This window comes from Octopus sinensis, linkage group LG2, assembly GCF_006345805.1.
Source record: "Octopus sinensis linkage group LG2, ASM634580v1, whole genome shotgun sequence".
Lineage (NCBI taxonomy): Eukaryota > Metazoa > Mollusca > Cephalopoda > Octopoda > Octopodidae > Octopus > Octopus sinensis.
Window position 1 is genome coordinate 13,919,622 of NC_042998.1, and position 12,961 is coordinate 13,932,582.

The 12,961-nt window shown below is 33.3% G+C and overlaps 2 long non-coding RNA genes across 2 annotated transcripts in view; one reads left to right on the forward strand and one right to left on the reverse strand.

The window, feature by feature from the left end:
- The first annotated feature begins 583 nt into the window (after window positions 1-583).
- Window positions 584-12,961, forward strand: part of LOC118762236 — a 17,686-nt gene continuing 5,308 nt past the window's right edge. Inside the window, exons 1-2 of the long non-coding RNA XR_004997989.1 lie at window positions 584-594; window positions 7,979-7,985. This is a non-coding gene — a long non-coding RNA (uncharacterized LOC118762236). The remainder of the gene's footprint in view (window positions 595-7,978; window positions 7,986-12,961) is intronic.
- Window positions 3,093-12,961, reverse strand: part of LOC118762237 — a 17,888-nt gene continuing 8,019 nt past the window's right edge. The window contains exon 3 of the long non-coding RNA XR_004997990.1: window positions 3,093-3,168. This is a non-coding gene — a long non-coding RNA (uncharacterized LOC118762237). The remainder of the gene's footprint in view (window positions 3,169-12,961) is intronic.

Here is a 12,961-nt window from a genome sequence, read left to right on the forward strand (position 1 = left end):
TCACATAAATAGGTTTAACTGAGTAAATAATCAATACCGCATTATATTTCATCAACGATTTGTTTCTGAATTGAGAGCAATAATTAATTCGTTGTCACACAGTGAATAATTGCCTCATATAATATACTCATCACTATGCGATATTGATAGAAAATACATTATACAAGGCTCACACGTATATTCAAATTCCATCTACACTGTCTCCCTCTCTCTCACATGTATATATGTATGGATATATATGTGTGTGTGTATGTATGAATGTATATATGTATATATATTATATATAATATATATATATATATATATACTATGTATACACATATGTATATATATATTACATTTATATATATATACTCGTACATATGCATGTGTGTATGTATGTGTATGTATGTGTATATATATATATATATATATATATATATATATATATATATATATATGAATGTATGTATGCATATACAGTTATATATGTATTAATATTTTTCTAGAAGGGATGGCTGGTCTTTAAGAGAAATACAAGAGCTCCATCGTCGGAATCCGGATAATAAAGCAAGTATGCCACTTACAGATGCTTTTGCAAGAAATCTGTTATCTGTTCTGTTTCTTTGTTTCTCTAACCTATCTTTTCAACATTTTAGTTTGTACGTTTTATAACATAACGTAGTGAACTAATAGTAATTGAATGTAAATTTATCACCGGTGCAACTTTTATGATTGTACAAGACTGAACTTTTATGGATGTACAAGGTAACATTTCAGGGCCCAATAAATATGTGAGCTCTTGAATTTGAACCTAGTAGAATTGTTGATAGGAATGTTCCGTGAATATTTTTGAACGACTATGTGTGTACGTATTCCATAGGATACGTGTATATGTTTCATACAACCCAGGGTAGTGCTTTCTACAGATTATACTACATATTGTTTAAGCAAGATTATTTCTCAGTCGAAGTCAATATCTCGATGACATGTTTGAACAGCTACTGAATACAAGTGTAATGTTCTATACAGAACAGTGACTTAATTGACACTTGCCTGTTACATCTTCGGCTTTAAGGTTTTGCCGTTCCGTTTGTCATGTGGTATTCTGAAGCTATTTCCTGCTTTTGGATTCCAGAAGCATAGCCTTCGAAGTGTGAAGTGATGTAGCAATCACAAATCCAAGAAAGGCTACATTTCATTCTAAAATTGTTATACATTTCGTGTTTGTGGAAAATATCAGCGTTCATAAATTTCTTGTAAACGAAAAGTTCATCGTTCAGAGAATTTTGAAGATATGTAAGAACTACGTTTCTAGGTTCTTATGAAAGATTATCGGGAAATGAATGTATCTTGAAAAGTCTACAGCCGACCCTCAGGACATGGTCTACTCCATTTGCTGTTTTTCGTTGGAATATGTATCTTTTATTGATATGCTAGAAATGGCAGCCAAAGCGTGACTCCGAAACCGTATCAAGTTTTATTATAGAACAAGAGGAGAAGACATATAGACACATAAACTAGTAAATATGCTAGTTTATGAATACTTGGTGTGTTTCGGAGTCAGGCTTTGGCTGTCATTTCTAGCTTGATGGGTTTCTAAGATACCCTCAAATATAATTTTAATAATATTTACTACCTATATTTTTTTCTTCCCAAGTTGACCACCTTATATGATCGTTATTTTAAATAATGGTCTTAACCTTATATATGTATATATATATATATATATATATATATATATATATATATTATATATATATATATCAACAATCAAGGAACGGCCATAATAGGCCATTCACCCACTAGAAATAACAGCCAAAGCTTCAACCGCAAATAAAGATTAATTCCGTAAACAGGAGAAAATTTTAAAAACATTTACCCTGTAATTACAGGTAAATGTTTTTTAAATTTTCTCCTGTTTACGGAATTAATCTTTATTTGCGGTTGAAGCTTTGGCTGTTATTTCTAGTGGGTGAATGGCCTATTATGGCCGTTCCTTGATTGTTGATGTTGAACTTTAAAATGGTCTATGACTATTTAATTTTTTCCCACTAGGCCGCTGGTGGCAAAAAGAATTCTACAAAATTTTTTTTGCCACCCTATATTGATTAAATATATATATAATATATATATATATATATATATATATATATATATATATATATACATATACAAAGTATATGACAAAGTAATATATATATATATAATATATATATATATATATATATATATAATATATATAGTGATAGGGTGAACACAAACAGGAAGGGAACGAAAGACCTATGATGATTGACATATGAAATAAAATAGAGATTCAACATAAAAGCAAGCAAAAATAGACCAAATATAAAATATTAAAGATAAAGTCTTGCATTCGACGGAACAATTTGAAAAAGTAAACACAACGGAAATTAATCTGTGTGAAAGCCATCAAAACAGTAGAGCCATCCATCACATCATGATTAAATTGTATCAATTGTTCTTTGATGAGAAGCTTCTGGCAAGCATTAGAGATATTGTTATTTCTTAAATTGCCTTTAATTCAACTGTGTTAATCTCCTATGATCCCATACCAATGACGTGACAGAATTTTATTCATGTCAATAACTACCTTTCAGAATTCCCAAGTTACTAGTTTGAAGCATTTATAAGGTTATTACTGTGTATACATACATTTTTTGATATGTCTGAATGTGTGTATGTTTGATTGTATGTATGTTTGTATGTTTTTATTTTTCTCAGTTTGTGTGTGTGAGAGCGAGTGTATGTATAAATGCGTGCTTTCTGTTACAATTTGGTGTATTGACCATTCAGCTCCTCAGGGGATTTCGTTTCTGTCTTTTTTTTTTCAAAAAATATAAATGATCTAAACATCATATATTTAATCGTTCACCCTTTTAAATTTCAGAAGCTCTTACCAGATATTTTCCTAGATATGGCAATCAATGTGTGCGTATAAATTAAGGAGCTACATTAATTGTACAACGATCCGCGTCCAACAAAATTTTGATCATCTGTTTCTTTATTACCCACAAGGGGATACACATAGAGTGGACAAACAAGGATAGACAAACGGATTATGTCGATTACATCGACTCCAGTGCGTAACTGGTACTTAATTTATCTACCCCGAAAGGATAAAAGGCAAAGTCGATCTCGGCGGAATTTGAACTCAGAACGTAACGGCTGACGAAATACGGCTACGCTTTTCGCCCGGCGTGCTAACGGTTCTAACAGCTCGCCGCCTGTCCAACCATATTTTGATCATCGACGACGTACGTTTTTGAAATCGCTAATTACTCAGCCTGTGGGTGAGAGACATGTATCGGACAGGTACCATTCGGTCCTATGTGTCATAGCAATTCTATTTTATTTCAGGTGAAGCATGGTACTGTGGACGATAGAGTATTGCGTGTTTTCCAACAACAGCTACCTGAGTTTCGGCGCCACTTCAATATTCACAAAAACCAGGCTGTTCTCACCCGTAGCTCAATATTACGTTGGTTGAATACAATTCGTACAAGAGGTACACTAATGGAAATGAGACTGGTGGGGGCGCCACGAACGGTACGGACCTCGGAAAATGTGGAACGCGTCAGACAAGTTTTGATACTGAGTCCGAATCGCTCTGCTTGGAGGAATTTCACTGCACTTGGCATTGGTAATTGATCAGTAAGACATATTTTGCATCAAGACCTGCATTTCCAGCCGCACAATTTTGTCATGCTAACGTTTCTGCCAACTCACCGCCTTTCTATACATTTGTATAACAAGATAAAGTAACCTGGCTTTTCTCTGAGATCCGTGTGTATATTTTAGGTTCCTGCAGCCAAATTCTCTTTATCAAATTATTTTACCTTGTATAATCGATAATACTACCAGTGTTCTCTCAATGCTTTTTATTTTATCTTTATTGCAGGTTCCGTGTGACAATAGCTTATTCATAAGTTTCTAAACTATTGACAAAGTAACAACTCTATGCAAATCAGATTATGAAAGCGTCAATATATATTACATATATATGTGTGTGTGTGTGCATGTGTGTGTATAATGTTCATATGTATATATATATTATATATATATATAATATATATATATATATATATATATTTATATACATATGTGCATATATATATACATATATATATATACATATATATATATGTATATATATATATATATATAATACATATATATATATATATACATGTATATATATATATTATATATATATATACATATTATATATATGTTATATATATATATTATATATAATACATATATATATATATCATATATATATATATATATATAGATATATATATACATATATATATATATAAAGAAGGAGAGAGAGAGATACGTATGTATGTATATATATATATATTATATATATGTATGTATATATATATATAAGCACATACACATATACACATACATATTATAGAGACACACATACATGCATACATACATGCATATTTATATGACTGCTTGTTTTCGCTTTCTCTGGGTTTATTAATATAGTTTCTAGTAACTATATTACTGGATTTTTGATTTTTGAATTATTTTTAGCATCTCACATTCAGAACTGTTATTGTGGCAGTATATTAACTGAAAGGGAGTATACAAACATATGTATATATCAATGAATGAATGAATCAACCAATCAATCAATATATGTATCTATCCATGTCTCTCTCTCACTTTCTTTCACTGTTTTTCTGTATGAGTGTGTGTGTGTGTGTGTGTGTATGTGTGTGTGTGAGTGAGTGAGTGTGTGCATATCTACATAGCGTAGCTTCTTTAGTATGCCGATCCCCACACAATTTTTTTTCGAAAGTATTAATTATAACGCTTACCTATGTCAAAAATGAAGCGTCTAATTTCTTTTGCACATCATGCAGAGGTCAGAGCAATGGCAATTTTTTTTTCGCGTTGCATAACCGCAACTGTTTTTCTTTCTTCCAGTAAGATGTTCAGAGAACGATATAACAAGATACATTTATGCTAATACAGCGAAGCCGTGTCGTATTGACATACGATATTTAGGTGTGAAAACTCTGTATGTAATAAAGATAAGGTACTTCTATTTTCGATAATATGAACACTAACCAATGTTACTTAGCTCTAATCTAAGAGCCTTACTATACAAATAAGAAATAGATACATAAAATTACTGATTATATTTGATAGTATGCTGTCGGTATAGTCAGATATATAAAGAATATATGTTTATTGGCGCTGAGGCTGTTCATTTAACGATGTTTGATATACTGAAACAAATTCCACCCACCAGTTGATTAACATTTCAACAAAGATTGCTTCGGATGTGAAGATTCAGTAATTACTAATGTTATCCCAATAAGACCACGCAACACAGAATAAGCTTTACTAAAATTTATAAAATGCATTTACCACTTCACTCATCGCAGCTGAAGACAGCTTAACTCTGATAATTTTCTTTTAATCCATTCAAACAAGATTACTGCTTTGCCTGATCCGTTTAAAGTCTCTACCATGTTCATCTACATTTTCATATTTTGCTTTTCCTGGTGATATATTTTTTTTGAGCAGTTAGTCAAAGATGAGTAAGCAGATATATGATCAGAGGCCTTAATCAGATGTAACAATCTTAGCATGGTATATATCATAGGACTATAAAGACTATTGTGGCCTTCATTTTTCAAACGATTTAGGAAATAAATAATCCATTTAGTTAAATCTCTCTTACATGGTTCTGCTCGTTCTTCTAGCAATAAATGTTATAAATGCACAGATAGTATAAGCAAACGCGTGTTACTATAGTTCTTCTCCCTTTTCTGGCTTCTCAGATTTCTCTTGTTATGATAAGCATAAATAACATTAAAAAATTACTGTCAATGTATTTCGTAAACACTCACATATTCAATGGTTTGGTTGGCTACGTTTAAGTAACAAAGGAACTTGTTTTACGCATTCGATTTTCAGTCGAATCTGCATCATCTGCTCTGCTTGCAGTGGCAGACGTACTGCTGAACAGGTTCCTTAGAAAATTTCCTACCATAGTTTTCCACAAATTTTATTTAGCAGTTCATCAGAAATACCGAGAGCAAGATAGTGATCAAACTTGTTACTATCGTAATTCCATATGTAGAACGAGTTTACTCTCGAAACCGAGTTGACAAACACCACCGCCAACACCAGTATCACAATCTATCTATCTATCTATCTATCTATCTATCTATCTGTCTATCTGTCTGTCTGTCTGTCTGTCTATCTGTCTGTCTGTCCATCACTCTCTCTCTCTCAATCTCACATACTTTCTATATATAGGGGTTAGCCATATTGAAATGGCAAAAATACGTCACAATATATATATATATATATATATATATATATATATATTTCGTTTATGGATTTGGTTTGCAAGATTCTTGATGTGAGTTCGTGTGTTGAAGCATATTCTGTCGTGTCTGGGGAAAGTCATTTTCCTTTGTGCCTTATAATGTAACACACTCACCGGTAAAATTTCCACATATTTCTTATTTTTATTTTCTTAAAATTTTTGTTGCGTCTTGCAACATTTTCAATAGTTTTGATTCTATCCCTGTCTTTAACGATATATTTTACCTGAGTCGTTTAGTTCTTTATAAATATTTTCGTGTGATATTCACATATGTTTTCTAAAACCTCGTTAGGTCGATCCATTCAGTAATATTTCGAGTATTTCCATTATAATAGAAACCTTGTTACGAAAATGCAATTGGAAATGTCTTGGAGTAAATGATGTGAAGCATTTTCGGAATGAATATCTGAAAATATCATATATCCAACCTACGGCGAGATGCTTTAATAAAACAAAAAGTGCATCCTCAAAGCTTCAAGATTGTAAAGAAAAGATGAATGAGCCTCAAGACTATAGGTCCATTACACTAATCTGAAATGACTAACGAACACTGATTTGGACACTAAATAAAAATTTATAGCAACAAACTCGGCTGAAAACATTTGAGGAAACATGTAACAGGATGAGTTGTAGTACGGTTGCTATAGAATATGATACATGAAAAGAGTACTGCAAGCATTAAGACAATTGCCGAAACCACTGAAGATGTTTCAAAACAATTTTACTTTTTTCTACGAAGCGACATTACAGCTTGGATGAGAAAACTGTTATAACTTAGTTGTAAGAAACTAAATACTCAATGAATGTCGTATTTTAGACTATTAATTTCAACTTTAAAGAAGAGTCTTTTTTTCTGTCTTATTGACACTTAGACTATATTTCGATCATTTTGTTCTCCGATTTCATCGATTTCTTATTCCTGGATATCTACACGCTTCTATCTTTAAAAATGAGGTTAATAGTCCAAAAATTATAATATTATTGATTTATAACATAGGCGCAACGCCAAAAACTTTGGGTAAGGAGTACAGTCGATTGCATTGAACTTAGTACTTCACTGCTACATATTTTATCGACTTCTGACTGATGAAAGGCAAAATTAATCTAGGCGGGATTTGAAAAGGAAGTATAATAAATATTCATTTAAGCATTTACTTTAAAAGCATTTCGTGCGATGCATTTTTTATTTAGTTTTTTTTATTTTTACTAGAAGTATATTCACCACCAAGCGGTGCATGTAACATAAATATTACAGGGAGAGACGGAAAAAGAAAGATGGATAGATAGAGAGAGAGAGAGAGAGAGAGAGATAGATAGATAGATAGACAGACACATAGATAGACAGATACATAGATAGGTAGATACATAGATAAATAGATAAAGGGAGGGAAGGAGGGAGAGAGAGTGTGAGAATAATAAATCTGTTGAAAGAAGAAAGCAATTAATTTCACATCCGTTGCTATATATCTTTGGAGACACATGATCGACATATGTGTTGAATGCACTTATTAGACGATATTAATATTATTTGAACTGCCAGCCATAATTTAAACGCTAGTAAAATTTATATTCGTATTACAAAGTCGGACTGTATACGAAACTATCCAGTAGTTTAAATGTTTCTATCAAAGAAATAGATGCAAAAGGCAAATATGTATCGCAGAGAAGCCTTGTATATGATTTACGTTAGAGGTCAGTAGAATTTGTTCCGAATATCTTGACTGTTTTTATTCAACATATATAATGAGCAATTGAATGATATATATGTATATATATGTATGTATATATATATATTAGATAGCAAAAGTAGGGAAAATATCATGAAAAATCACAGCAGAGTTGAATCCATAATATAAACAGTATTGTATTAATAAATAGATATATAAAGTATAATTATGACCATTTAAGTATAGGTCTGAGGGATCTTACGATTGTTTCATGAATATACTACCTTACGAAATGATATCCAAAGTTGATAACCATTATTAAGAAGTATATGCACTCGTCAGAGAAAAGGATGAATTTCAGTGTAGAACATCGACTGATAGGGACGCTATTTAAAATCGTATGATAAAGGTGTTTTATTTTACATTTATGGATTACATACTGAAGAGAAAAGAATTATGGGATTTCTATCTACACACAGCCATTACGGATTCTTTAGCCCAAATTTATACCAATATAGATCTATACCACTACAATTTTAAACAGCACCTTTATCGTACGAATTTCAATGACATCACTATCATTCGATTTATTACACTGAAATTCATCCTCTTCTCTGAGGAATTGATATACTTCCTAATGATAGTTAACAACTTTGGATTTCATTTCGAAAGATCATGAAACGATCGTAAGATTTCTCCAAACTCATTTTGATTATCATAGTTATATATATTTTATATTTTATATATTTTATATTTTATTTATTAATACAATATTCTTTTCTACAGGGTCCGAAATGTTTTGGGGAGTGGGGCAGTCGATTATATCGACCTCAGAATGCAACTGGTACTTGATTTATCAAGCCCGAATGGATGAAAGGCAAAGTCTACCTCGGCGGTATTTGAACTCAGAACGTAAAGACCGACGAAATACCGTTAAGCATTTCGCCCTGCGCGCTAACGTTTCTGCCAGGTCGCCGCCTTAATAATGTTTATATTATGGACTCATCTCTACTTTGATTTTTATGATATAATTTTTCCTGCTTTTACTATCTAATATATAATCGCTCTAATTGAATATCTAAATACATTTAAGGTTTTAGACATTTGTCATATCAAGAGCAGTTATATGTAATCCAGTGCACTTTTTTAAAGAACACATTGGATTAGCGCTCTCTCTCTCTCTCTCTCTCTCTCTCTCTATCTCTCTCTATCTCTGTACATATATATATAACAAAGTAAGAAAATTATGCAGATCTGGAGATCTAGCATATAGTAAGAATTTATTATCTGCAAAAATGAAGCATAATCCCTTACAGTGTATGTGTACATATATAAACACATACGCTGCATTCTTGTAAAGAGCACACTTACACATAATATTACGAGTTACAACGAGGGAGTGAAACAATCGTTACATTGAGATGATGATGGTGCAAAGAGGTGGCAGATATAAAAAAATAAAGTTAATATAAATTATTAGTGCAACATATATGCATAAATGTTTCTGGAAAGTCAGTGTAGGCAGTCTTGTTGACCCTTATTTTAAAACCGTATTTAAACCTTCTTTACACTTTTGCTCTTGAAAACTATACACATGGTTGTCCTCCATAGACAGATCCACTAGAAAGAACAAAGGAATTTTTAATTAAGGATTAATTACGTGATTTCTCGAACGTCATTTGAAAACTCATTGGAACCGTATGTCGTGGATGTTGGAAACGCATAGCCATATAGTCAAAATAATGTCAAATGGCATCGGCATGTTTTCTGTGATGCATCTCTCCTTGCTTCAGTTATATGTTTGTGTCAATGGGCATCGCGATATATTCTTCCCTTTTAAATCAAATAAAGTCAAGTATTCTAAGATATTCTATTAACGTCGTAGCTGCTATAGCTTCAGCTTCATACAATTCCGGAAATGTTATTTTCCATCGTAGCTGTTAGTGCTGTTAAAGGTGATAGCTCTCTTACCATGTACGTCAATAACTAATCTTTTTCATAAGCTAAGACACTTTGGGACATAATATGTGAGCACACAATAACAACCAATGAAATCAATTTTGGTATGACTCTTTGCCCTTAATCTATTGATCTGTGATAAAATTTTGCTATTACATCCTACTGTTTTGTTCGAAAACAATGGAGTGATTTTATTCAATTCGGCAACGGTCATTGATGATATACACCTGTGAAAACCTTGCTGGTAATCTAAACATTTACACTGAACAATACAATCACCTACAATCATAATTCTCAAACAGTCGCTAATTCATCTCTACACTCGCGTGTGTTTAAAGAAGGATCCTGTCTAGATGTTCACAAAGATATTGTACTTTCGTAAATAGAGTATTTGTTGTGAATATGAAAAAAATAACGAGTTGTAAGAATACGTATCGCAAATGCTAACCTAGAAAATTCGTTGTATGCAAATGTCAAAACACCCATCTAATGCTGTAGGTACACCAAACATGGTTAATTCAAACGTAACAAAAGGTACTCTAGATTGCCAGATTAAACGTAAGTTGCAATGATAATCAATAATTTCAAGATATGATTTGTGCCTTCGCTAAATTCATATTAACGTCCTGTGATGTTGCTTGGATTAGTTTGAAGAAATTATAAGCTATTTCGATTCGAATTCAATAATAATATAATTCCTTTTATCATAGCTACAGCATGCGATGGAGATGAAAGAGTATCATAAAGATAAGAAAGGTAGATCAGATATGAGGATTTGAAGTAGGAAATAAAAGGACATGGTTGTAGAAAGTTGGGGCTATATTTGTTGCCGTTGGAAAAATTGGACAATATAAAGTAAGAAGTTGAAAAAGTGAACTGAAATGATTGGACTAACTGAGAGAATAGAATGTCAATGAAAGACAATGTCGCTTGGTACTGCACGAAACTTCCGCAGAAGACTCAAAATAGGAATAAAAATATTACTTATGTTAGCTGGTCGCAAACACTTGAGAAAGTGTTAAATTCTCAATTGAAATTGTTATATTATAGAACACCAGCAACATCATTATTATTATCATCATCAACATCAACAGCAACATCATCATCAGCATCAACAACAAGAATAAAATAAAAAGGTAAAAATCTTTAAAGTAGGAAAGAAGTAGCAAAACAAATTATTATTATTATTATTATTATTATTATTATTGTTGTAAAAATTATTCGATTTCGAATCTTCAGCACGTAACACTTCATCTAAAACTTTTCCGGGATGATTACGTCTCAAAACATTGTTGAGGGCGAAGGCGAAAGCATTGCAGCCATATCCAAATAATACGCATATGCAAATAATACACATGCGTATATATATTTGAATATTTAGAGGCATACATACATAAATACATGTCTGTCTATCTATCTACCTATGTATATATACTTAGAACACTTGGAATACTTAAAAGAGTTTCTATCAGAATGGTACAAGCTATTGCTAATTTAATAGCACCATCTGGAAATGCACATTTTAATGATATTTCAAATTATAGTCATTGTTTTGGCACCATAGCCTATTTGAGTATGGAGCTTTTCTTTGCAGATGCGAGTCTGGGCGTCGGCGGTTTATCTGTAATTTTCTAGAGATCTTCGTTATTCCTGTTCTGTTTCTTGACATGATGTTAAAGGGATTAGGACAAATTGTGTATTAATATTGTATTGTGATGGGAGCATAATTTTGCAGAGGACGGATAACCAGAGGACCAAAATCTAGGTGAATTTTAAAGTAGTTGCGACCAGCATCTGGGCAATACGGTTGGAATATTTTATAGCTTCTGGCGGCGTTGGAGTGAATAAAGTTTGATTTTCTCGAGACGATCTCAATAATCCCGGCTGTTACGACGTTTATTGCTCTTGTCGTCGATATCCGGAGAACTATATAGGAGAAATATAAAGGGGCGAGCTGGCAGAAACGTTAGCACACCGGGCGAAATGCTTAGCGGTATTGAGTCTGTCGTTGCGTTCTGAGTTCAAATTCCGCCGAGGTCGACTTTGCCGTTCATCCTTTCGGGGTCGATAAATTAAGTACCAGTTACGCACTGGGGTCGATGTAATCGACTTAATCTGTTTGTCTGTCCTTGTTTGTCCTCTCTGTGTTTAGCCCCTTGTGGGCAATAAAGAAACAGATATCCGGAGAACTTCAAATTTTATTCTTTTCGTACTGGGAAAGTAGAGTAGACAGTAATATTCAAGGTGGAGACAGGTGAAGGCGAAGAAGAGAAAATTAACGGTTGGAGCTTATCTAGATCGAAAAGTTCTAAGGATCTAGCGGTACACACAGTGGGCCATGTCGACCTTGTTGTTAATGTGTGGAAGCACTCCGTCGGTTACGACGATGAGGGTTCCGGTTTATCCGAATCAACGGAACAGCCTGCTCGTGAAATTAACGTGTAAGTGGCTGCACACTCCACAGACATGTGCACATTTAACGTAGTTCTAGGAAATATTCAGCGTGACACAGAGTGACAAGGCCGGCCCCTTGAAATACAGGTACAACAGAAACAGGAAGTAAGACTGAAAGAAAGTTGTGGTGAAAGAGTACAGCAAGAATCCCCACCATCCCCTGCCGGAGCCTCGTGGAGCTTTTAGGTGTTTTCGCTCAATAAACACTCACAACGCCCGGTTTGGGAATCGAAACCGCGATCCTATGACCGCGAGTCCGCTGTCCTAACCACTGGGCCATTGCACCTCCTAATGTTGTTAATGTGGGCGCCCCTTCAAGGCGCTAGCTAAGAAACTGTCAGGGACTGCAGCTGAATTGCTTGTAATTTTCATAATAACTGCTAAGATATCCGGGACGCCAAAGGATATGAGGAATAACCATATTGTGATTGATGGAAGTAGAGCAGTATTGTTTCTGCAGAATCTCAACCTAGTATACTGTGTCATCACGCAGTATGTCATCTTCATCTGTGTG